This window comes from Mirounga leonina, unplaced genomic scaffold (genome assembly GCF_011800145.1).
Source record: "Mirounga leonina isolate KUSES-001 unplaced genomic scaffold, KU_Mleo_1.0 Mir_128, whole genome shotgun sequence".
Taxonomy (NCBI): domain Eukaryota; kingdom Metazoa; phylum Chordata; class Mammalia; order Carnivora; family Phocidae; genus Mirounga; species Mirounga leonina.
In genome coordinates, this window is record NW_023270320.1 from 16,520,054 (window position 1) to 16,547,857 (window position 27,804).

At 37.5% G+C, this 27,804-nt stretch overlaps 1 protein-coding gene and 1 pseudogene across 3 annotated transcripts in view; both read right to left on the bottom strand.

Moving 5' to 3' along the window:
* The window catches only part of DLC1 (DLC1 Rho GTPase activating protein), a 427,572-nt gene that overhangs the window by 349,036 nt on the left and 50,732 nt on the right, over positions 1–27,804 (bottom strand). The window lies entirely within an intron of this gene.
* LOC118010018 lies at positions 9,984–10,595 on the bottom strand (annotated as a pseudogene).

Below are 27,804 nucleotides of genomic sequence, written 5' to 3' on the forward strand. Positions count from 1 at the left end.
CTGCTATATGATTATGTACAGTTGGTGCAGGTTTATTTCTTTTTCTTTGTCCTGCCCTCCTCTCCTTTTTTCTGTTTTCCTTTCTTAAAGATAGAGAAGACTAAATCTAATTTGTAAGTAGAAGAGAAAGAGCCAGTAGAAGGAAAAGTTGTTGATAGCATCGATATTGAGGAAAATTGATGGAGCAGAGTCACTGAGGTAGAAGGGATGGGATCCAGGAAACAGGTGAAGATATGGCTATATGGGAGGCAAGTGGGATTCCTATTTCATTAAGGCGGAAAGGAAGAATTCATGAAAAGACATGTACATTTGTGGGGAGAAGGAAAGGAGAAGGAAATATGCGACCCGTGAATCTATATTCTCTTTGAACAAAAAGGCAAGTTTCACTGTGGAAAGTGTGTGCTGATGTTCTGGGGCAAGGGTGCCCAGGAAGGCTTGAGGGAAGTGGTGAAAGAAATCTTTGGTATTGCCACTCTGGAGGGCGTGGTGGAGAGTCACATTTCCAACAAGGAAATTTCTATTAAGGTAACCTGATGTCAGGAAAAAAGCATGGACTAAGGGTTATTTTGGGGGCACCTGGATAGCTCAGTTGGCTAAGTGGTGGACTCTTGATTTTGGCTCAGGTAATGATCTTAGGGTTTTGGGACTAAGCCCTGCATCAGGCTCCTTGCTCGGTGGGGAGTCTGATTGAGATCCTCTCTCTCCCTCTCCCTCTGCCTGTTCACACACTCTCTCTCTGGAATAAATTAAATCTTTAAAAAAAAGTTGTTCTCACATAAACCAATCACAAATGTCTGTCCCTTGTGTGACGAGTTAACAATTAAGTCTGTTTTTCTGATTGTCAAATACCTAAGTGGTAAATCCTATTATAAGTTGCATGACTCTTAAGCTTTCTTCATTCGAAATGGCAAGTAAATGATTTGTTTTATCTCTAAAACTCACATACTGAAATAAGATTATGCAATTACATTCAGGCCGTTTTCTTCCATTATGTATGATGTCAGGGTACTTTGGTCCTATAAATTTTATAAGACATGATCTGTTGACTCAAAAAAAAAAAAAAACCCTCTCTTTTGGGAACAAATATAAAAAATGACAAAATTTTCCCCAATTACTCTGTGTTCACTGGAAGGAGAAAAAAAAGTGGATGTTCCTACAGAATCATGCATTTGATAACAAACTCTAATTTAATCATGGACTTGGTAACAAACTAATTCTAGAGTGTTACAAATGAGGATGATATTCCAGATAGTGCTCCTATAACTAGCTAGCTAACTAGAACTAACAGATTCGGGGTATAATAATGACTTCTAAGCCACCATTCTTTTTACAAAATAGATTTCTATAACCCAACACGTCCCTGCTCCAGATTTTAAGCATATTTAGAGGAAACCAGTAGTTTCAGTTTCCCATTCTCAATCCACAAAATTTATTAGCATTATCTTTGTAACTGTAAAATTGTGCAGGCACAGGAGTAAACAATGGGAATGTACTGAGAGAGAGAGAGAGAGAGAGAGTGTGTGTGTGTGTGTGTATGTGCATGTCAGCATAAGAAAGAACGAGAGTGACAGAAGGATGATGTGGCTGAGGACTCTGGGTGGATGTTGGCAGGATGAAACTGAACCCCATAACTATTGTGATAGTCTGTCAATTGAGTCATTATTGAATTATCTGTGGTATATAAGAAACCAGACTAGACTAGGGGGAGAGGCAGATAAAAAACATAATACCTTTTAAGATTTGGGAATTCAAGATACACTTAAGTATTTAATAAAAATGTAAAGCAATATTTGATAAATTATCAAAGCGGGTAATAGTGAGCTGGAGTGGATTGAGTTTTGTTAACAAAAAATGAGGTGAAATTTCTCTCGGCCTCTGTCAATAAATCTAACTATTCCTTGAATTTGTAGGATGCTTTATTGGACATGGTAAACAAACAGGCATGAAATACAGACCAGAGAGTAAATATTCTGATTATATCTCATTTAAACATAATCTTAGGTAGCTGAGTGGTTTCATACACATTGTTCTCGGTTGAACTGTGTTCCCCAGAAGATATGCTCAAGTCTTCATCCCTGGTACCTGTGAATGACTTTACTTGGAAATAGGGTCTTTGCAGATATAATCAAGTTAAGATGAGGTCAGACTGGATTATGGTAGGCCCTAATCCAATGACTGGTGTCCTTCTAAGAAATCAGAAATTTGGACCTAGATGTAGACACACAGGAGAGAAGAGTGAAGACCATGTAATCACAAAGGCTAAGGTAGGAATGATGCATCTTCAAGACAAGGAATACCGAGGATTATTGACAACAGCAGAAGCTAGGAAGAGGCAGGAAGGGATTCTTTCCTACAGCCTTCAGAGGGAGAAGGCTCTAGATTTAAACACCTTGATTTTAAACTTCTAGCCTCCAGAACTGTAAGAAAATAAATTTCTGTTGTTTTAAGGCACCCAGTTTGTGATACTTTGTTACACAGCCCTAGGAAACAAATACACACATATTCTGATAAACCTACCGAGGGAGTACAAATGGTAAGTTAACCAAGAAAGAGTTATAGATAAGGAATTTTAGAGCTCTGGTACAACTTTCTCAATTATAAATGAGGAAATTTAGGACTACAGAAATAACAATTACTTTTCCCCAAACCAAATATGGGAAGCAGGGACCAGAATCCAGGTATCTTGCTTCCCACTCTTTTTTTTTTTCTTTCATATTGTCCAAATGTATATAGGAAACATGTGTTCTGTAGAGATAAATTGGAAAAAGAGACTACTACTCCTGATTTGGGCTTATTGTATTAGGTCAGCAGGTTTGTGCTTTTCTTGAAAATAACATTATATCAAATTTTACTGTCCTGTATTCAATTACCTATCAAGACTAATCCTTGAAATGAGAAACTGTGTCAGCACACCAAAAGCACTCACCCTTTTCCAGTCTTCATTATTTTCACTTTTCCAGACTCTCTCATAAAAGAAATTCTTAGATTTTTTTTTTTTTTTAAATCATTGTCTGGACAATTGGGGCTTTATAAATTTAAAAATCCCTTTAGGAGTAACTAAAAAACTTTTTTTTTTTTAGTTTAACACACAGCAACTGGACAATGAAGAAAACAGACAAGCTGAGGAGGAAATTGTGTTTTCCCAGAGCTCTGTTCCATTGCTCTATCTTTAAGATCCAGTGCCATGTAAAAGATGCTTGATGTTATAATGGCTTATTTGTTTGACACATTGCCAAAATTTATAAAACATTTAAAAAAAATCACATACTACTAGAAATGTGAGAATGTATTTGATCACCAGATGCTCACGGATTTAAGGTTTGAAAAAGGAACTTTCCCTATGTCTTTGTACCTTTAGGGGGAAAACTAGCATTATGTGACCCAGCTCTTGTGTTAAAGGAGAATGAGGGTTTCTTGTATAAAATAGTCAATAAAAATCTGCATTTCTAAAAATATATGTTAAAATGCAAACCTTGAGAGAATATATTTAATTTATAGACACATAAGTTTTGAGTTAATCATCTTGAGGCCTGTACCCGAAAACACTGAAATCATTTTCATCGTGACACTAAGATTTACCAAAAGCTCGGATGACCTGCTGAGCTCCTACTTTGTCCTCAAAATTTATGTAGCTCCCACCTCTTTTTGCCCTTTTCTCCTCGATGCCATTTCTACTGTTCCTCAAGTTGACAGGTGGAGAACTGAAGGCTCTAGCAAACAGACCCAGTTTTCCCTTGAATGAAAGCATTAATCAAGGTGAAACAAAAACAGGGAAGGAGAGGAAGGAGTGATAGTGTATTTGAAAGCCTGTGGCCTGATTTTCATTAGACATGCTGCTGGCTCTCTTTTAGGTCCACACTGATTTCTTCTGTTTCCAGGACATGCCTGTGAACATTTTAGTCAATGGAACATCTTTTGAATGTCAAACTATGACTTCTATTTTCTTACAGTCAAAACACAGAATTCTATCTCACACGTGATCGAAGCCAAGTGAATCATTTTCACAGTAAGAAGGTCTCTTTTCTCATGATTGATTCTATGTTTATTTCTTTCAACAAGTCACATCAGCACACATGACCTTATGTAATGGCTATGTCTGAGGCTTAGAAGGTCCACATGCTTATGTATAGCAAATAATATTGTTGTATTACTCTGGTAACTAGCTCCCAGAGACCCCTGTGTAGGCAGATCTGCAGCGGCCTCTGTGGCTATCATTAAGGGGCTTGTCTGGTCACAGATGACTGTGTTTAAAACTTCCAACCTATGAAATTCCCTGCCAGCAAACACCATCAGGTCATAAATGTAGTACAAATTGATTCAAATAACAGAATTGAGAGGCTGCTTGGGATCTCTAAAGGCCATTTGATACCGACACATCTAAGCAGAGTTATGCCTCCTTCAGACAACGAGGTCCCTGATCTGATTTTAAAGTTGTCCAGGGCACTGAATAGTTCTGAGATTCTTATAAAGTCCCTAGAAAGAGTGAACTTCTGGACAACTTAGGTTACACATCAATCTGCTTTCTTCTATGGCACTGTATATTTAGCTATCATATAAAATTAACATTTTGGGTGCCTGGGTGGCTCAGTTGGTTAAGCGACTGCCTTCGGCTCAGGTCATGATCCTGGAGTCCCAGGATTGAGTCCCGCATCGGGCTCCCTGCTCAGCAGGGAGTCTGCTTCTCTCTCTGAACCTCCCTCCTCTCATGCTCTCTATCTCATTCTCTCTCTCAAATAAATAAAATAAAATCTTCAAAAAAATAAATAAATAAAATTAACATTTTGTTGGTCTTGTATATTTTTCTCTAAAGCACTGGTTCTCACTCATGGTTGCACATTAGAGAGGTCTGGAGAGCTTTAAACAAACAAACACACAAAGAAACAAACAAATCAATGTCCCAAACCCCACTGCAATCAAATTAAATCAGGATCTCTTTGTGTACTTTAGCACCTGCATTTTTTAAAAACTACCAAGGAGATCTTATTATGCTACCAAAGTTGAAACTACTGTCCTCATGTATGGCCTTTACTGGTGACAGGTGATTAATCAGTATTATCTTTGTAGCTGATGGTAGAAGACATATTACAGTTTTCGTTTGTTTGTTTTTTATTTTTTATTTTTATTTTTATTTTTTTTTTAAAGATTTATTTATTTGACAGAGAGAGAGACAGCGAGGGCAGGAACACAAGCAGGGCGAGTGGGAGAGGGAGAAGCAGGCTTCCCGCGGAGCAGGGAGCCCGATGCGGGGCTCGATCCCAGGACTCTGGGGTCATGACCTGAGCCGAAGGCAGACACCTAACGACTGAGCCACCCAGGCGCCCCTCGTTTGTTTGTTTTTTAAATTTAAAGTTGCCCTACTTCATTCTTAGTTATTTCTCTGGAATTAGTTTTCAACAAAACAGCCAGAATGATTGTTTTAAAACAAGTGAGTTCATGTTACTTCTCGAACTCCGAACAGTTCAAAGGCTTCCTACCACTCACAATCAGAATCTACTGTTGCAAGAAGTAGTGATCTGGCCTATCCCAAGGCCCACGTCTCCTACTACTCATGCGTTTCTCACGTCACCCTCTGCCCACTGCATTTCTAGTGTTTCAAACTGCCAGGTGGGGTTCCTCTGCCAAGCAGACTGTTCCCAGAGTTTCACAGGCCAGCTTTCTCACTTGTTTTCAGGTCTGTCTATGCTCAAATGTCATCTCTGTGCAGAGACGTTTCCTATCCAAAACAGTCACCTCCTCTCCATGATTACTCTCCATCCACTGACCCTGATTCATTACACATATCAGTACACACACCAATACACTTTGCAAACCAGGAGGCAGCAAACTTTTTTCTATAATTGGCCAGAGAGTAAATCTGTGCGGTTTCATGTGTCTTAGAGCCTCTGTCACAACTACTCAGTTCTGTTCCAGCACAAAAGCGGCTATAGACAATATGTAAACAAATGAACATGATTGCGTTCCAATAAAACTTTATTTAAAGAAAAGGCAGAGGGTCAGAGTTGGCAAACAGGCAGTAGTTTGCTGACCCTTGCTGAATAAGTGAAGTTCTGCCACATGTTTGGGTTTAGGTACTGCATTTTCTGTTATTTATACAACCCTCTCTAACTGAAAAAATTCCAAATTGATAATGCACCCAAGTGTAAATTAACAAACTTTAAATGTAATTAGTATTTGCACCAATCTTAGCATCCTTTCAAATTCTAATAGGAACATATACCTTGTATGTTATTTTTGAGTCAAAATTCCACTGAAGGATAAAACCCAAGCTAAAACTCAAGTTTTTTGTTTTTGTTTTGTTTTTTTTCTTAAAGATTTTATTTATTTATTTGAGAGAGAAAGAGAGGGAGCACAAGCAGGGGCAAGGGCAGAGGGAGAGGGAGAAGCAGGCTCCCCGCTGAGCAGGGAGCCCGATGAAGGATTCGATCCCAGAACCCTGGGATCACGACCTGAGCCGAAAGCAGACGCTTACCCAACTGAGCCACCCAGGCGCCCCTAAAACTCAAGTTCTTGTGTCTAGCACTCTGGGGGACTTGTAGCAAATATGACATCAGAAAGCTACAACTAGTTGATTGTGGTTTCCTAGGAAGAAGTGTTACATCATCTTCCAAGTACCACTACCCAGTTGAGGCAGACTTGGTGCCTCTGTCTTTCTTATACCTGTTTAGTACAGGAAAGAATGTCTTTTCCTTCACAATTCATTTGTGATAAAGAAGCTTATGATAGCTCTAGACACAATCATCTGGTAGAAATGATTTTCTTTTTTTCTGGACCAACAGCTTTTTGAACTTACTCTAAGAATACCCTTCCCAACAGGAGGATAACATGACCATAAAAACAGTTCAGCGTTCCTGGAAGTGTATTCCAGTGAACACTGGATCTGTGAGATGATCATAGGTATTGGAATGGAAAAAGTCTTTGGTCAAATAAATTTTGAGAGACACTAGTTTCTTTACTGCAGGATTTTCAGAACATCCTTGATAAAAGTAGCTATACATTTCTAGTATCTATGAATTATCAAGAAAGTCTATAAATACTCTAGAGTATGCCCAAGTTTCTTATTGTTTTGATCACAGAAACCTGTTTTACCTATAGTTTATCTTGCAAAAACAGGATTCCATGGAATCTAACTTGAGAAAAACAATTAAATTCTATGCTCACTAAAAGTTATTTAATGATCTCTGGAGACTTCCCTTGGTATTATTGAGTTTCACAAGTACTACTCATACAAACGGCTTTGTTTATTATTATTATTATTTGAAAACATGTTAGTAAACATAAAGAGATATGTAAAGTAGTTTGCCTATAAAAATCTTAACATTCTTGTCTCAGCTCTTGTTGATTAACCATATATCTCAGTGTAATGTCTACAAAGAGTGATGTTACTTTTACATACTTAAAATTTCAGTAGAAATTTAAAGGCGCCCTGCTTATTTTTTTCTGAATCATCTAGTTCTTTTTCTAAATAATACAGAAATACTTCAGAGTAAGCCATGGTGGTGAGTCCTAAGAATAAAAGCTCAGTAAGAAAGGACATTAGATGAAAAAGTACACCTAAGGAATTCTGTAACTAGTGAGAAGGAAGGAAGCAATTTAAAAAGACAGAAGTGACAACTACTTCTCTCCAACAATAATTTCCCTGTCACTTTACTTCTTAGCATTTTGTGTTGAATTACTTTTACTCTTTATTCACTATCCACATATATGCCTAGAAATATTTTGCAAGAACAGTGCTTTATTCATACCTCCTCAGAAAGTGAATTCTAATTATGATATGTGATACTAACAAATAGTCCAAACTTAAAATATGTCCTGGCATAATTCTACCAAACTACCATTATGAAAAATTTTATTCATCTTCAATATATTCAAAGCCCCCAAATGGACAAATGTTCAGGATTTGGAAGCCAGAAGAAACATGGTATTCTGTACACATCTCCTTCATCCCTATTTTGTTTTATTGCCCAGTTTGAGTTGAAACTAAAGGAGAATATGAGGGTAATTCCAGGAGCACAGAGACTAGCTTTGCTTTCCCCTTAACAATCATTATCTATAGTTCTTCTATTAGTTAAAAAAATAGAGCAAAAATTTGAGCTAAAAACAAACAAAAAACCCCAAAAAACTATAACAAAAAACTCAAGAGAAACAATATATAAACATGTTATAATTCTAATGCCTTGATTTTGTCTACTACACACATTGGTCCTCCATGACTTGTTAAATTATGCTGAACTGATACGAAATCACCCCCCATGGCCACTGGAAGCTTCAAGTTCTAATTAGTGCTTTATCGAAGTGTTCAAACAAATGTTAATTTCAAAGAACATCAGTATTAACTAAGGATTAATAGTAAGGATTCTAGTGGCTACTTAATTTGAGAAACACGGGCAAAAAGATCTTCTTGGAGAAAATGTAATACTTCTCTCAGCCTTTGTATGACAGTGAGCATTATGAATATCCAAAAGCTGTTGTACTGCATTTCTCTCCTTCCCCTTAACCCAGGATTTACTGTTCTTACTTAGATGCAAGCTTAGTCAGCAATATCCTGCAGTTATCCAGAATCTGCAAAGCATTGTATTAGTCAAGTCTGTGATATAAATACACCAATATGTTTTTAAGCTTTAGTGTAGGTCCATAATGCACAAATTCTTCTTAATAAGCAAAGCAAAAATATTTCAGAATCATAAACTCAGAGGATAGGCTTAGAGTTCCCAGTCTTAAGTAGATAGAATCAAATGAGTAACAAAGAGAAATTTGCAATGATTGATGTGGTAGGTTTAGGTGCATTCTACACTTCCAAAGCAATGAAGAAAACCACTGTTAAAAACTTTAATGTGTTATTTTTACGACCAACATAATACTGACTCTTTGATTAATTCAAGCTACCATATTTTTCTTCTCACAAATTTGTCTTGATCCAGTTATTTTTTATTATAAAATATTATTCCACAGCACTCTGCACTTTCTTAAAATTACAAGAATACAAGTAAGTATTATTCAGTGTTAGAAGAGATTCAGAGTGATTATCTGCAGTACTTAGTGACAGTTACAGTTTATGAAAATCTTCAATGTAATTTAAAAAACAGTCATCTCACTTCAGTAATAAGTTTTTGCTTTATTCCTTTAATTACATTTCTTATTGGTTTGTACATTTCCATTTTCCTCATTTCTCTAACTGGAGGCTCTATATAAGCTAGGCCCATTTTCTTCATTGATAAGGCATTATAAACCAATAGTCATAATACTCATACGATTCTAGACTTTTCCCTTATTTCTCCTCAAATGTGTACTCCATTGTATCTAACAGTGCAGGGACTACGTATTTAATTATTGCTGAGTCACTTGTTCTTTTAGGTATATTGTTCATCTTTTGATTATAAGGCTGTTTTTTTTCTACTTGCTTTTAAGATTACCCTTTTGAATTTTAAGTTTTATTACAACTTCCCTAAAAGATTACCCTTTTGAATTTTAAGTTTTATTACAACTTCCCTAAAAATGATAAAAATATCATTGTATTTATTCTTTTTTTTTTTTTAAAGATTTTATTTATTTGACAGAGAGAGACACAATGAGAGAGGGAACACAAGTAGGGGGAGTGGAAGAAGCAGGCTTCCCGCAGAGCAGGGAGCCTGATGCGGGGCTCGATCCCAGGACCCTGGGAGCATGACCTGAGCTGAAGGCAGACGCTGAACAACTGAGCCACCCAGGTGCCCCATTGTATTTATTCTTATCTGTATTTGTAACATTCTTGAAATTATCTTTTAACCTGTTCTGGAAAATTCTTTTTTTTTTTTTAGATTTTTAAAATTTATTTATTTGAGAGAGCGCAAGCGAGTGAGAGAGAGCATGAGTAGGGTGCGGGAGAAGGAGTAGCAGACTCCCCGCTGAACAGGGAGCCCGAGGTGGGGCTCAGTCTGGGATCATGACCTGAGCCAAAGGCAGACACTTAAGTAACTGAGCCATCCAGGTGCCCCTGTTTTGGAAATTTCTTTTTTTCTTTCTTTTCTTTTTTTTTTTTTTAGGAGTAAACAGTCAATTTTACTGGGCTCAGACCAGGAGTCCGTGGGTCTTGAGGACCTGTGTGTATTTGTCAATTTTTCTTCTGGTAATGGATCTTGGCCTTCTCCTTCCTCTTCTCCTCCAGGGTGGCTGTTACTGCGTGGTACTTCCAGCCAAATTCATGAGCAGGGCACCCCAGGTAAGCAAACTTCCATGTAGGCTTCAGGTGCACCACCTTGAGGGCAGCAGGAACCACCATTCGCTTTTTCCTGTCCCTGGAGTGGCGGGATCCCATCAAACATATTAAGGTGGTCCAGGGCAGCCTGGCCTTGCTTGGTCTTATGGGCAGCATGCCTCTGTCTGCCAAAAGATGTGGCTGGGTGCTTGGAAGTGGTAGGGGCCACAGGATGGGTTGGTGTTCACGCAGAGGAAGGCCAGTACTTCAACTTGTTTCTGTAGAAATTGCCAGAAATGTTGATGCCCTCACAGCACACGATTACAACCTTCTGACTCAGAAGCACCTGTTTGGTCACAGTGGCCACCAGGCAGCCCAGGAGATGGCCTTGGCCATAGAGCACCAGGACCTGCTACTCCGCCATCTTCAGCAGCCTCCTGGGAAAGGGTTTTGGAAAATTCTTGACCATATTCTCTTCAACTATTGCTTCTGTCCTTTTTTTTTTTTTTTTAAAGATTTTATTTATTTATTTGAGAGAGAGAATGAGAGAGAGCACATGAGAGGGGGGAGGGTCAGAGGGAGAAGCAGACTTCCTGCCGAGCAGGGAGCCTGATCTGGGACTCGATCCAGGGACTCCAGGATCATGACCTGAGCCAAAGGCAGTCGCTTAACCAACTGAGCCACCCAGGCACCCGCTTCTGTCCTTTTTCCTGTCCTTTTCCACCTCTAGAAATCAAATTACTTGTTGTTAATATTTTTTAAAAAGATTTTATTTATTTATCTGACAGAAAGACACAAGCAGGGGGAGCGGCAGGCAGAGGGAGAAGCAGGCTCCCTGCTGAGCAGAGAGCCTGAAAGGGAGCTCCATCCCAGGACCCTGGGATCATGACCCAAGCTGAAGGTAGAAACTTAACTGACTGAGCCACCCAGGTGCCCCTGTTGCTAATATTTTTAATATCACATTTAAAAATTCCATTGTTTTATCTGTGAATAAGCCTGGCTACTACTGATTTTCTAGGTCAAGAAGTTAAATCTTTTATAAAACTTGTCTATTAAAATCTTAATTCCAGTCATGTAGGTTTTATACCTAGAATTTCCATTTGATTCTTTCTTAAAATTTTTGAAGTATTTATTATTTATTTTTTATTCTTATGTTAATCCCCATACTGTACATCATTAGTTTTAGATGAAGTGTTCCATGAAGTATTTATTTTTTGAGAGAGAGAGCATGTACATGAGCAGGGGAGGGGGGAGAAGCAGGAGAGGGAAGCAGGCTCCATGCTCAGTGTGGAGCCTGATGCAGGGCTAGATCCTCACAACCCTGAGATCATGACCTGAGCTGAAATCAAGAGTCAGATGCTCAATGCACTGAGCCACCCAGGCGCCTCCCACCCCCAATATGATTCTTTTTAATAGATGCCTCTGGTGAATTTTGTGCATATCTTTGTTAAAATTCTCTATTTTATTGCTTGTTCTCTTCAATATTCTCACCATTTTTTTTCTTTTTTTTTTATTATGTTACGTTAATCACTATACATTACATCATTAGTTTTTGATGTAGTGTTCCATGATTCATTGTTTGCGTATAACACTCAGTGCTCCATTCAGTACGTGCTCTCTTTAATACCCATCACCAGGCTAACCCATCCCCCCATCCCCCTCCCCTCTAGAATCCTCAGTTTCTTTCTCAGAGTCCATAGTCTCTCATGGTTCGTCTCCCCCTCCGATTTCCCCCCCATTCATTTTTCCCTTCCTGCTATCTTCTTCTTCTTCTTTTTTAAACATATAATGCATTATTTGTTTCAGAGGTACAGGTCTGTGATTCAACGGTCTTACACAATTCACAGTGCTCACCATAGCACATACCCTCCCCAGTGTCTATCGCCCAGCCAGCCCATCCCTCCCACCCCCCACCACTCCAGCAACCCTCAGTTTGTTTCCTGAGATTAAGAATTCCTCATATCAGTGAGGTCATATGATACATGTCTTTCTCTGAGTGACTTATTTTGCTCAGCATAACACCCTCCAGTTCCATCCACATCGTTGCAAATGGCAAGATCTCATTCCTTTTGATGGCTGCATAATATTCCATTGTGTATATATACCACCTTTTCTTTATCCATTCATCTGTCGATAGACATCTTGGCTCTTTCCACAGTTTGGCTATTGCAGACATTGCTGCTATAAACATCGGGGTGCATGTACCCCTTCGGATCACTACATTTGTATCTTTGGGGTAAATACCCAGTAATGCAATTCCTGGATCACAAGGTAGCTCCATTTTCAACTTTTTGAGGAACCTCCATACTGTTTTCCAGAGTGGCTGCACCAGCTTGCATTCCCACCAACAGTGTAGGAGGGTTCCCCTTTCTCCACATCCCCGCCAACATCTGTCCTTTCCTGACTTGTTAATTTTAGCCATTCTGACTGGTGTGAGGTGGTATCTCATTGAGGTTTTGATTTGGATTTCCCTGATGCCGAGCGATGTTGAGCACTTTTTCATGTGTCTGTAGGCTGTTTGGATGTCTTCTTTGGAAAAATGTCTGTTCATGTCTTCTGCCCATTTCTTGATTGGATCATTTGTTCTTTGGGGGTTGAGTTTGATGAGTTCTTTATAGATTTTGGATACTAGCCCTCTATCTGATATGTCATTTGCAAACATCTCCTCCCATTCTGTCGGTTGTCTTTTGGTTTTGTTGACTGTTTCTTTTGCTGTGCAAAAGCTTTTTATCTTGATGAAGTCCCAATAGTTCATTTTTGCCCTTGCTTCCCTTGCCTTTGGCGATGTTTCTAGGAAGAAGTTGCTGCGGCTGAGGTCGAAGAGGTTGCTGCCTGTGTTCTCAAGGATTTTGATGGATTTCTGTCTCACACTGAGGTCTTTCAACCATTTTGAGTCTATTTTTGTGTGTGTTGTAAGGAAATGGTCCAGTTTCATTCTTCTGCATGTGGCTGTCCAATTTTCCCAACACCATTTGTTGAAGAGACTGTCTTTGTTCCATTGGACATTCTTTCCTGCTTTGTTGAAGATTAGTTGACCATAGAATTGAGGGTCCAGGGCGCCTGGGTGGCTCAGATGGTTAAGCGTCTGCCTTTGGCTCAGGTCATGATCTCAGGGTCCTGGGATCAAGTCCCGCATCGGGCTCCCTGCTCCTTGGGAGCCTGCTTCTCCCTCTGCCTTTCTCTCTTGCTCTGTCTCTCATGAATTAAAAAAAAAAAAATCTTTAAAAAAAAAATTAAAAAAAAAAAAAAAAGAATTGAGGGTCCATTTCTGGGCTCTCTATTCTGTTCCATTGATCTATGTGTCTGTTTTTGTGCCAGTACCATACCGTCTTGATGATGACAGCTTTGTAATAGAGCTTGAAGTCCGGAATTGTGATGCCGCCAGCTTTGCTTTTCTTTTTCAACATTCCTCTGGCTATTTGGGGTCTTTTCTGGTTCCATACAAATTTTAGGATTATTTGTTCCAATTCTTTGAAAAAAAGTTGATGGTATTGTGATAGGGATTGCATTGAATGTGTAGATTGCTCTAGGTAGTATTGACATCTTCACAATATTTGTTCTTCCAATCCATGAGCATGGAACGTTTTTCCATTTCTTTGTGTCTTCCTTTGAATCTAACCAGTTTTTTTTTTTAAATATTTTATTTATTTATTTGACAGAGAGAGACACAGTGAGAGAGGGAACACAAACAGGGGGAGTGGGAAAGGGAGAAGCAGGTTTCCCGCAGAGCAGGGAGCCCGATGCGGGGCTCGATCCCAGGACCCTAGGATCATGACCTGAGCCAAAGGCACACACTTAATGACTGAGACACCCAGGCGCCCTCTAACCAGTTTTTTAAAGTTTATGACTGATAACTTTAATATCTAGATCACTTGTGCATCTATTTGTTATTTGCTTTTCTTTGCTCCTCTTTCTCAATATGCCTGGATATATATTTTTTTAATGGATTAAAGATTTTATTGTTTTTATGGTCATCTCTCATTTATTTCATTTGAAGTTTCTGGCAAAATTAATTGTAGAAAAAATACATATAAGTTGTATTATGTCTTTGTAGGCATGTAGCATAAATAGCTCTCATATAGTTTATTCAGCATGTGCATACATTATAAGATTTTAGAAAAAGGTGTTAGAAGCCTATCAGATTAAATATGCTTTCTGCTGTTTACCCAGATATTAATAACTCTAGCTTTCCTATATAGATGCCATTCTATAACATCCAGAAGTTAATTTGTCTTTCATGGTAATTTTAGATAGGAGATAACTCCAGTGTGAGTTTCCCAGAAGTGCCTGGATATTTTTGATCATCTGTTAGAAATTTTGAATGAAATACTGTAGAGACTCAGGATAATATTTTCTTCCTTCAGATAGAGTTCAACCTATTTGCTGGTAAGCATCCATAGTGGGGGCCAATCACATTAATTCAACTGGGAACTGAGTTACCTTTTGGCCGGGTTGAAGTCTTGGTAAGATTTATTGTTTCTGGTTCACTCCCCTTCCAAGTGTGTTACCCTCCAAGTATCCCAAGTGAGAACTGAGGGGTTTACTAATCAACTTCTCCTTGGTTAGACTTGCTCTTCAGTTTTTCTCTCAGCACCATATGGCGGCCGAAAGCTCTTCTTGGCTTCTTGCTCTTTGGTCCTGCATAGGCTTAGAATTCAGTAATGTCCTAAATGTAAACCCTTGCGTATCAGGCCCATTTTCCTGTGCCCCTTCTCCATGGAATATATTCCTCATGTCCTGGCTGTTGTGACACCTCTCATTGCCAATATGTCTCTCTTTAATAAGAGACTGCTGGAAACTCTCTTGCCTTCTTGCCTTTTAGCAGTGGCTCTCTTCCTCATTCTCTGTCTCTTTTCTCTCATTTAATGCTTGAGAGGATTAGGAAATAGTCTGAGAAGAATGTCACCTCACAGTAGTTGGGGCGACCTCTCCGCAATTCCCTTGTTTCTGATATCTTGAACACTAATCCCTACCTGCTTCAATAGCTCCCTGATGCTTTCATATATAGGATTTCTTTTGTATTTATTTTCTAGCATTACTATTATTTTTAGTGGGAACATTGATTTGCTGTGAACTATTCTATCATGGGCAGAATTTTAAATCTCTATTTGGTTTTAAGTTGGCAGACTCTAAGAGACTCCATGAAAACTGAAAAATTAAACTCTCTGTCACAGTTTTGGAAAAAGTTGGAATGAGGCTCCTGACCCATTTATAGATATATCAAACTGATGTTTCAAAAGAGCACATACATACTGAATCCTAAAATGTAGTAAAAAGGAGACCTAAAACATAAATATATTGTATCTTTAGGAAAAATTTACCAGAAAAACTGAAACTAAGGAAGACAAAAGCAAAATATGAAAAATATATAAAAATATAATTAGAGAAGAAAATGATTTGCTTTACATTTTCTTTCTTTCTTTTTTTTTTTTAATTTATTAGAGTGAGAGAGAGAGAGAAAGCACATGAGAGGGGGGAGGGTCAGAGGGAGAAGCAGACTCCCTGCCGAGCAGGGAGCCCGATGTGGGACTCGATCCCGGGACTCCAGGATCATGACCTGAGCCGAAGGCAGTCGCTTAACCAACTGAGCCACCCAGGCGCCCTGCTTTACATTTTCTAAGATAATATTCAAGTAATTGGTGATCTTTTAATACCTTTATTTTGGATTGGCTTTTATAGAAATTCAGTTGAATCAACATCATTATAAGTGTGTGTGTTGGGGGGGGCAGAAACTATAATTTTAAACTAAGTGTAAGTAGTATCAGCCTGTCTCCAAGAGGGCCTTGACTTACACTTTAGTTTAAATACGGAATTTGGAAAATACATGACTTTATTAATGAATGTCCTAGTCCTTTCACTTTTGGGGGGGGGAACTTGTGAACTGAGTGATTTTAATTTGGGGACTGTTTGAGGAGAGAGGGAAGCAGGCAGAGAGATTGTTGTTTATTGGCTTCATGGTTTGATCTTATTGCAAGCTCTTGGTATCTTTCCACTTCTGTCCAAATCAGTAAGCAGCTGGCCTCAGATTGCTATATTCATTTCATCTTTAACCAGGAAAAGAAAGCAGAATTGTTTTGGAAAACAGGAGGGAGAGTAAATCAGTGATCTAAAGAAGGAAGCAGGAAGCTCTAGGCACTAACAAACACAAGCCTGTGCTTCAGAGATAAAAGTACAAATACATAGTCTATATCTTCACAGAACTTGTAAACCAGAGAATGGAACAACAGCTGCGGAGCTTATAGTATTTGGCTTTCTACCCTAAACATAGGCACAAAGTAAAGAGCCACTAATTATTAAAGCTATTACCTAGAACAACCCCAAAAAGTAGAACATCTGGTTAATTCCACAAAAACCACAGTAATGAGTAGGGACAAGATTAGTATCTACGACATGCCAGTGACTACAGACTTAACTAGACATTATTGTAGGGAGGCCTCTTTTTCGAGTGATATCATCCTACTCTGAGGTGCAACAGCTGAAAAAGGAAAACAAAACAAAAATAACCCGGACATCCCTCCTTTTCTAGATTAAAAACCTGAGGAATCTGCATACTCAGCACCCAAGAGTTTTCCAGGGAGCCTGACTTAATTCAGCATATCAGTGTACTGAGAAATACAAACAGAGACACATTTCAAACTCTTGTGTCCATATTTAACATACTTCATCTCTAAGTTAGACTTAAAGAATCCTGAGAAAAAAGCTGGGGAATAGTTTAAGTCATTATGGAATGGGATGGTTATTGACTGAAATAGTGATCAACCCACTGGCAAAATCACTATAGGGAAAGATTTGGTAGTATATCAACTACAAATCAGAAAAGTCACAACAAAACAAAAAACTTTTGATTTGTCTTCTAAAAATTAAAGAAGAAAAAGGTCCCCAATGGTTAGTTAGTCTTAAATTAGCTTTATGATATTCAGTGAAAGAATGGTAAACTTCCCTCTGGAAAGAATAAGAAATAACACAGACAAGTCTTCCATAACTGAGAACAAAGAAACATGAAAAATGAGACAGAAAATAATATTTGCCCTCAATACCAATGAAATTTCTACCTTGCTTATTGTACTGTCCTGGTACCACTTAAGCAACAATCCTCAGGAATGTAAAATATCGGATATAATGTATTTCAGTAAGAGTATAACAGAATTTAATCTCATGTGTAATATACTACTTTGGGGCATTAAAATACGTCCATTTGTTTTCTTTCTCTGTTACTTCCAAATTGTGAGAATTGAAAAAATAACACTCATTTTTTGTTTTCATCTTCTGATTTCCACAAACCCTTCCCAATGGGCAAAACTTATTGGAAACCATGGCCTAGGCCTGTTCATTTAGCTATGACTAAGATTTAAATCATCATACACTGGAGGCAGAAACTTTTGGCCCTATGTAAATTAAACAATACTAGGACTCAGCTCTCATGTCTCTTTTGACTTTAAAACACTCCTCCAAACTTTTACTGTGTTCAGGGCTCAATCTTTCAACTGCATTAACTGAGATATATGCTGTTGAGTCTTTACTTACTAGCAACATTTTCTCCAAATGTTAATTTTTGGAATCTGATCACCCTGGAAGTCTTCTCATCTCCCAAACTGAGATTAAAATATAAGCTGTTTTTTACTGAACATTTTTGTGTGTATGCATTTGCTGTTAATATCATCCCATTCTTACATTTTCTTATTAGGTATATGATTTATGGTATCAACTGTTTTGTGACATTGAGTAATATCTATTTGGCATAAACTAGATTTGGTTCAGGTGAATGTGTGGTTGTAGAGAATTGATCTGCGATACATTTTCAAATGTTTTATCTTTATTGACCAGATTCACTCAACCATTAACTGGTGGAGACAGGATTATTGTCCAGGCAATCTCACTTCCAGAGCTTTTACTCTTTACTAATTCTCAAAACTATTTCAAAAAAGAAAAATGTAAGTTGTTTATTAGATATTTAGTCTTTATTTCTTCCAGGTCATAAACTTAAAATAAAATCTTTTTCCTAGATTTTGTCAATTTTGGTTTATGTAGAGAATAGGTTAAGAATTAAAGTACAAGATCATATAAGGAAAATTTAATATTGGCTTCCATTTTGGAATAGGTGTTATTGTAGTTTACTTGTCCTTTATTTTTTATTTTTATATTTTTTTCCAGTCAGCCCAGATAAATTGGTATTCCTGATTCTTTGAGAATACTTTGTAAATTATTACAACATGAAAGTGTTCTGCTTACTTATTTAACATTTTTCAGAAAACATACGCATACACTCTTTCAGGTTTTAAGAGATTTTAGAATACTATACATTTAAATCCTCCTAAACTTTGCCCCCAGTACACTGAAATATATAGGTCCAAAGTACTGACAGCATGGATAAGTAAATGTTTATACACTTTTTACTCTGAAGAATAGGATTTTAAAAATAAAATTCATCTTGAAAACTACTTCTAGTTGACTTGGTCAACATCAGTGATTACGTCTGGGCGGGCTGCTTACCAGGTGACTCACCCCCTTTGCAATTGCTCAGTCCATGGTATCCCACTGTGGGTATCTACTTACACTCACATGGAAAAAAGGTTGGTAATGAATCATGAAACCCTGGAATATAAGCATACTTTTAAGCAAAATGCATGGGATTTCCCAGGGTTGAAAAAATAGTTTCTCTCCTATATCTCCTAAAATGTTTCTTTTTTTCAGAATGTTAGCTACATTATCCTTAAAATTAATCCCACCCCCATCCTTTCTCCATAATGTTCAGTGTTTAATTTTTCCTTTTATTTTATTTATTTATTTATTTATTTATTTATTTATTTATTTATTATTTATTTGACAGAGAGAGACACAGCGAGAGAGGGAACACCAGCAGGGGGAGTGGGAGAAGGAGAAGCAGGCTTCCCTCTGAGCAGGGAGCCCGATGTGGGGCTCGATCCCAGGACCCGGGATCATGACCTGAGCTGAAGGCAGACGCTTAACGACTGAGCCACCCAGGCGCCCCTAATTTTTCCTTTTAATTTCAGGAACATTCTATCTCAGCTTGGAATATTTTTGGTGCAGATGATGTAGTTTCTACTATACAGCCACAGATGTACAATAGTGGAAGTGACAACAAGAGGAACAACATCGTTTCTTGACCATTTTCTGGAGCTACAGGGGGCTTGCAGGGGAGGGGGATCTGTGCTTTCCTATTATGGGTCCCTTTAGCCATTTTCTTTTGAGACCAGGATGGACACAGGCAACCGAGGCCAGTTTGCAGGCACTTCATGGATTACTGAGGAGGCCAGTTTAATGAGCATCTTGTACCTTACAAGCCACAATCATTCCAGAGGTTAACCTTATGAAGCAATTAAGAAAAATCATCCCAGTATTGTGAAATGACCTAGAATCAGAGATCACTGGCCCTAACAAAGACTCTTTTTATGTAGAAAGTTAAGTATACAGTTGGACTTGAGTAAATAATAGTCTTTGGAGATGTGGAGATTGGCACATAGCTTAGCTCCAATGAAGCTGATATAATAGAAAGAAATAGAGGTAACTTTTGCCTCTGTAAGAACAAGGAAGGGACATTTGGAACTCATGAGACAATATTTCCAGTGTCATTTGAGGGATAACTGTCTCTTTCAAAGAGGAGATTACCTTGATTTGTTTTAGCTAATGCAGGAAATGCAATTGCCAAATTTTACCTATTATTTACTGGATATTGTATGCACCACAGGCAAACATAGGACAGAAATTGACAAAGAAGATGGGAATCCTGGATTGCTCCTTTGCATGCTAATGGCAAGTTGTGATGTGATGTGAAGAAAAATAAAACTCGTGATCAAAAACACAATGGCGTATTCTCTAACTGAAGAAAACTTTTCAACTTAGTGACAGATACAACTTTGTAATACCAGATTACAGGTTTCTTCAATTCTACATTTACTGTGGAAGTCTCAATAATTATATGTGCTATTGGGATTTTCGGTTTTTACTCCCCAAACCTTATCATAATTCACAACTCTTAATATCATTTTCTTATAAACTTAAAAACACATTTTAAAAAATCAAAGACAAATTCTACAACAAAACATTAAAATTAAGGGTAATGAAACCTAGGTTTAGTTTTAAAAGAGAATTAGAATTTGAAAAGTGAATTTATTTTTAACTGAAATTGTACACTTTATTTTCTGAACGTTTTTTTCTTTTTCTGTATAAGTGTATAAGTGTTTCCTTTAAGTGTATAACTTAATGATGTTTTGATGACTTTTTATTTTAAGGCTAAAAAGTTTTCCTTAATAAGTCTTGCAAAATCAATGGCCATAAATAAATTTTTCCAAATAAAATAATCATCACAACAAAAAGAAAAGATATACATATATGTATATCAGATTTTCTTAAGATTTATTTGAGATAAAGGAAAACAGATTAAATAAATTTGAGAAAACAAGGTGTATAATTATCTTTTGCCTTATTTAGGTCACATTAAATTCATTTACTGGCTATTTCTTAATCAGACTTTGCTGACATTAAGCCTGACTTGTTTTCAGTTGCATCCAGCATCCAATTTTGTTTGAGATAGCTTTAGACATCTTACATAAAAGATGAAAGAAGACTGCAGCAGTAGTTGAAGAGTTATCTAATGAAAAAAGTTAAATATAAGATACAAAATAACTTTACTTCTTTCTTCTTCTTTTTTTTTTTCTTTTTTAGAGAGGGAGGGGTGTGGAGGAGGGGAAGAGGGAGAGAATCTTAAGGCGGGGCTTGACCTCACAATACTGAGATTATGACCGAGCCAAAATTAAGAGTCGGACACGTAACCAACTGAGCCACCCAGGCGCCCTCAAATAACTTTTCTTCATACATATATCTTCATAGCTATATTAAAATTAAGTTAGTTTATTTTTGAAAATTGTTACCATATCATAACTATACCTACATCTGCCCATAATTTGACTAACCTTAGCACTTATATCTGTTCTGAAATCTAAACATCACCCAGAATAAAAGTGTTACTCAACTCATGTTATTCTATGTTTGGCTAGAGGAGATACTGAAACATTAAAATATCCAGATATCCTCATGTCAAATTGACAATGTGATGGCTAGAGTTTTTACTTTTCAACTATTTCCTGAAGGATTAGATACATATAATCATCATATAATCACCAGAAGGAAGCAAAGTGGCTAACTGAAATTATTTTTCTCTTCTCCAACTTGAGCTGCTTCCATATACTACAGTGATCCCAAATGATCTTAGAATTCAAGCAGCTTGCCCTGGAACTTTGCATATAGCAACAGTGGTAACCAAGACCTGGGAATGCTGACTTAGCTGTACATATGATCAGTCTAAACCATGCTGATCTCACCTGACCAAATCTTGAGTCTCACAGTTAGTGTAAACCTACAATCATACATGCTTGGTTGTTCTGGGGCTGCTGGGTTACCTCAGTGGGGCATTCCAATGACAAGGTTGTCCATCACAGCTGTATTTGCTCAGTACATCCACAGCTGAACCACCTGCATCTTCCAAATGAGAATGACTGTGATATGAGTAATAATAATGAAATGACAATACTGGCTTATAGTTCTTGCTTTTATTCCTTTCAGAATGAATTCACAGTTATTACCTTACTTGTTCTTCACAACAACCTTTCAGGCAATTTAATCTTTAACAGAAGAACTGAAAAATAGGTAAGTGACTAGCTCATATCACAATGAATTTCTTCAGTATTTCCATCAGAATCAGTGGATGAAATATTTTTAAAATATATAACTACTTGTAAAATAAAAAGGAAATATAATTATGTACATGTAATAATTACTCATTTTATCAAAAAAGAGTAATAAAGCAGAGTCATTTATATTCCAGTTTTTGTTTGTTATAGTTATGAAAATAGAGAAATTCCTTATATGCTTACTAACAGAATAGATAGCCCAGAGTATTTTGTTTTTTTTTTCAGAGAGAAACGTTTACTGAGTCTAAACTAAACCACCAATTCATTTGTCTGGTTTAAGAAAGCATATCTCATTGGAAATCTCATGACTATCCTCAAAAGAATTTATAGAAATGCCACTACCCACTACCCTGGTTAGGTTTTCTTTTTATTCAACTTCCTATAATTTGAAACTCAATAGTGCTTCATTACCATTGTAAAAATGCTATTACTTTATAGTTAAATGTAATTTCAAAAATGATTTCTTTATCTGCTGAAATAGATTTTAGAATCTCTGCTAAAATATGTATTAGGATGTAAAAGATATTGATTTCAGCTAATTGTTTAAGCAAATAAATACATTCTTCAGTTGCAAACTATGACTGCCTTCATTTTTCTTCATGTCCATTCAGCTTACAAACAACAGTTGGGAACACACTGTAAAGGCTGTCTCAGATTGTTAAATTATTTCATTCTATGTGCCAAGGTTTGAAATCCTCCTCATGGTTAAATGATAAAATTAAAATGTCTCAATTGCCATTATACTAGTATTTCTTGAATATGGCATTTTAAAAGAGTGTGGTGAAAAAGGCAGAATTATTTTTTGGACTACGTGCAGTTTGGCTTGTTCATGTAGTTACAAAAAACAAATGTTTGTCCAACAAAATGCTGAGAGTCATGTCTCCTGGGAAACTTATACAAGGTCATAGTTTCATGAGCATAAAAAAAAAAATCTTGTAAAGGCAAACTAGCATGTAATATGAGAAAGTAAAAAAAGTGGTTGGGGAAAAAATTGATTCTGTTGGTTGAAACATCGATTAAGAAAAAAATAAGTCACTGTCTTCTTAAAATACTATATTTACAAACACACTCACAGAGTAATGATCAAATTCCAGCAATGTTACAGAGAAGGGAGGAGTCAGACTTGGAACAAAACTGCTTGAGGGGTACATAATGGAAAAGGGGGTGTGAAAGAGCTTAATATTGTAGAATGTGAAGTATTGGGATAATTTGCTGAAGGGTATATAGATGGTAAAGATTATGAAGGATAGACAAGTGTGGCTGTGACTTCTATCAACGCTAGGATCCTGTTGGTTTCATTCACTACCAAATCCCCATGTGCCAAGTGCCTGACACATTGAGGACTCTCAACAATTACTTCTTGAATGACTGAATGAGTAAATTGTAAACAATCTAGTTAGACAAAGCTATGATCGTTGATTTGATATCAGAATCTGTAGACAGTTCATCACCTCAAATTAGGTGAAATGACTCCTCTGTTTATAAATTGAACAAAATGACTTCTTTGTTAATAATAGCAAGTATTACAAACAAATATCACAAGCATGAAAATATTTTCCCTTGGTAAAGGAAAAGGGAGATGGCACGCTGTGCAAAGAGAATCATTAGTGTTCAGATACCCACACTGTATACTCCTTGCCCACACAGAAACATACTTGACTGGCATGTTAAAATGTGAGTATCGTATCATGTTACTCTTCTCTTCAAAACTTTCCAAAGGCTCACATGACATTCAAGGTAAGAGCCATAGGTCCCAAAGATTCTCACTTCTTGGAGCTTATCTCCTGCAGTCTTCATCTACCTCACTCTGCTCCAGCTGCACCTGCCCCCCGCCCCCACCTCTCCGCAGCTCCTATTTTAAGCCCTTCCTGCTAGTTGTGTCCACTGACTCGGCAGTTTCTTCACCCACACCCACACCAGCAAAGCTGGGTCACTCTCTTGTGTCCTTTAGGTTTTTACTCCAATGTCACCTCAGTGGGGCATTTTTTGGCAACCCTGTCTAAACTTGCATTTCCCACTCACACTGTTTGATAAATGGTTACTGAATAAAGGAATAAAACAAAATTACTTTATTTTTAGAGATTTCATTTATTTATTTTAGAGAGAGAGAGAGAGAGAGCACTAGAGCAGGGGGAGGAACAGAGGAGGAGGGAGAGGAAGAGAGAAAGAATCTCATACAGACTCCGTGCTGAACAGGGAGCCCCACATGGGGCTCAATTTCATGACCCTGAGATCATGACGTGAGCTGAAACCAAGAATCGGAGGCTTAACTGACTGAGCCAGCCAGGCGCCCCAAAACAAAATTACTTACTTGAAAAGTCATCATTTCTATGGCTATTTTGTTAGATTATTTAAAACATGCTCCTGTCAAACAAATATGATTATATATTATGACATATGCTCCTGTCATGTTGTATTATAATAATGACTAGAAAATTCTTAGATATTAAATCTGGAGTGATGAAGCCAGAGGTGAGATGTATCTTACAAAAGATATAAAATGAAGTAGAAAATTATTTTATAAATATCAGCCATGAGAGAAAAAAAAGAGAGAAGTAGTATAATAGTAATTTATTTTTAAAGCAGCTGTAGTTACTTTACTTGAATAATTTGGTGTTATAGGAAATTCTAAGGATACCAAGGAGAATAAAATACAAGGAGTTTTCCAGAGGGAATGCATGGATAAACAAATAACGCTAAGTGAGACTGAAAGTAAAAACAAAGTTCACACAAACCCTCATTGGGAATCTAGTGGTTTTAGCCGCACTCACCCCTCCTCCCCCACCGAGAAGTAATTCAGCCTTTACTTTTGGCCTCTGTATTATGATATAGTGTGAGAATAGTTGAAAAGAGGAATTAGTCATCATTTCTCCAAATTATCATAATTTACCATTTTCTCCAAAACACTTTATTAAAATACAGAATAGGCTCAAGAAGAACCAACACAAACCACAAGGTTGAACAGTCAAGCAACAGTTGTATGAGAATTGTGACCCTCCGTGCAAGTCTCTAGGTCACCAGTGGACACTAGAAAAATCCTCCAATGTTGGGGGAGGGCTATTACAAAGCCCTTTAAAAAACAAAGCAGAATGATTTTAGGGACTACAAAACACAAAGTTTAAGTCATATATGGATATACAACAATCAAATGTCAGCAGTTAAGAATTTAAATTCTGGCCAAAATTTAAGCAGTAGGAGCCTATCACCATTAGGTGTGGTGTGCAACTTCAGCGGAACAATTTTGGCAAGATTCGTAATTTTAGAGCTGGAGGGAGTTTTCACAATCATCTAGTCTCACTCCCTTGCTTTATAGATAAGGGACATATCTATATGAAAGATAAAGTGTGTTTCCCAGAGTCAAATTGGGTAAAAATTAAAACACAGAACTCCTAACTCCCAGCCCACTGCGATTTCTACTAATTGAAGTTTTGATTTTTTGGAGCCTTGATAAGATATAGTCAATAAAATGTTCTAACATGGGGTGAGCCTGTTAAAGCGTTCCCTTGTTACTTGAAATGCTAAGTTGGCATTTGAGAAAACTCCAAAGTAATACTTTGTTCCCTGCTACACAGAGCTCGTGCTGTAAAATATGTGAAAATAGTGATCTGATATTCAGTCACTACTATAGTTTTGAAATCACAGATGTTGCTGACACTTCATATGTCAGTAGTTCAAAGTACTTCAGATGACCTTTTGAAATAGGGGCTAAATCTATAATTCCATTTTTCCCCCTCAGACCAGAGTTGGTGACATTTCTACCACTATCCTACCCCTGTCATAAAATCCAAGCTCACGGTTTTTCTTCACTTACAAAAAAAGGTGTGCTTATTACTTTTGGTAAAGATCCCCAAAAAGCATATTTGTTATTAATTTGGTAACCAATTTTGTAAAACAGCATATTATATAAAAATATGAAGTCTTCTTTTGAAGAATAAAATTCAACTAACACACTAATCAGCTAAAAATGTTAGCCTTCAGTGCAGTTCCATTACCACAGATCAATCTATTTCTTGTGTCCAGCTAATGAATAAGAATTCTTTCCTAGTAGAATATGATTTTAAATAACCAACAAACTATAGTTTGATTTTCTAAATGTAGCACTTCTAAGAGTTCTCTAAAAAGCAGTTCTCTTGAAAGTCCCGTTTTTTCTTGCTTTATCTCTGGAGAATTTCTAAGTTCCATGTTTTTCAAAGTTCTTTCTTTCCCTCCCCCTCTTTCATTCTCGGTCTCTTTTCTCTTTCTCTGGGACAGGAAGTTGAGGGTGTTGACCTCATCTGGATCTTTCCCAATGTCAGAAGGTGGTCTTTTCAAAAAGATTCCTAGTTGTGGATTTTTCTTCCTGATTTTATTTTTCAGATAACTGTGTCAATAAATGAGTTCTAAATGTTTTTTCTCCTTCCCTCCTCATAGCTGTAAAATGACCAAGTGACTCCTTTGAGGCTAATTACTGGGCAGACTCTTAGAGAAATAAGTATTATCTCTTTGTTCATTGAAAGTGCACTGTGCTTTCCTGATGGGGCAGGGCTGTGTGCTGGGAGTGTAAGCAACAAGCTCTCCTGTTCACAGGACCCTCAGCTCCCAGGCTGTGTGCGGGACCTACTTCTCCTGCACAGTGAAGTTAATGAAGGGTTGCTATTATGATTTCCTTTTCCTATCCAATCTAAATAGTAACTCCTTTGATTTCTAGAAAAGGGAAATGTTATAGAAAAACTGCTTCCTGCAAATAAGCATACTAAAACTAGAATGCCACATAACATACTCTATAAAAAGATTTTTGTGCTCAGTTCTTTTTGTAAGTTTATGGGGAGGCGGAGGGCTTGGGGAACACCCCCTCCCCTCACCCAGTATTGCTTTGTGTACATGTGTCTGGAATGCCATCTTGAATCCTGTCTGCCTGTTCCTGAGCCTACCCATCCTTCAGTTAAATTGAAATTCTTCATACTGCCCCCTCTGAAACTTGCCCAAATGATTCTGCTCACTGCCATGGGATTAGCATGTAGGATTGTGCTTGGAATTTATTGGACACTCAATAAAGAATTGATGAACACATGAAGAAATGAATGTCAGCAACCAGTGAGGTTGCCTCACCCCGATATATATTGTCTGTAACCCTTGCAGGTTTTTAAAATATGCTGCCTTGTACTCATTTGTATCTGAAAAGGTCTGGCCTATCTGTCTAAGTGTCTCACAGTATTTAAAGGGCTGTGTTTCATCTCTTCATAGCAGCTTTTTATCTTCTGCAGCTCCTTGTGAAGTACCTTCTTTGTTCATGACAAAAGCTCAGCAAATGTTGGTTGCCTAATTAAAAGAGTTCCATAACCGTTTTCCTCAAACTCACTGGAAATGTTCTATGCATCTATTCATTTAGTCATCATGACACAGTTATTTAGATCTGTTTATGTGCTGGAGTTGCAAAGGCAAAGAAAAAAGTCTCTACCTTGGAGGCTCTACCAAGGAATGGACAAAGAAAATAAACATTTACAGCTCAAGATAATGAGCGTCACTCTAAATGTATGAGAATACAGCCATGGGAGAACAGGGTTCTGAGAACAGACAAAAGAAGGCTTAGGGAGATATTTGGGGAGGTGATGGTATGGATCAAAATAAGGAACACAGGGAGAGACTTTCCTCCCATGTTTTCTGATAGCACACTTCTGTTATTTGAAAGATAAAAAGGATTACCACATATGGGTAGACATCTGTTACTGAGGCCAGGCATATTTAGGAAATCACAGTGTAAACAACAACCACTAATACTATGAGCGCTGACTCTGAAGACAGATTCCATTCCTTTCCTCTATGGAATATGCTGGTCATGTTTCACAGTGTGAGTGAAAAGCAGGGTCCGTCGGATGTAAAAATATGTGTAGAAATAATGGGATGATAATGGAAGACTTCTTACCACTGACAGAGCATCTCATACCA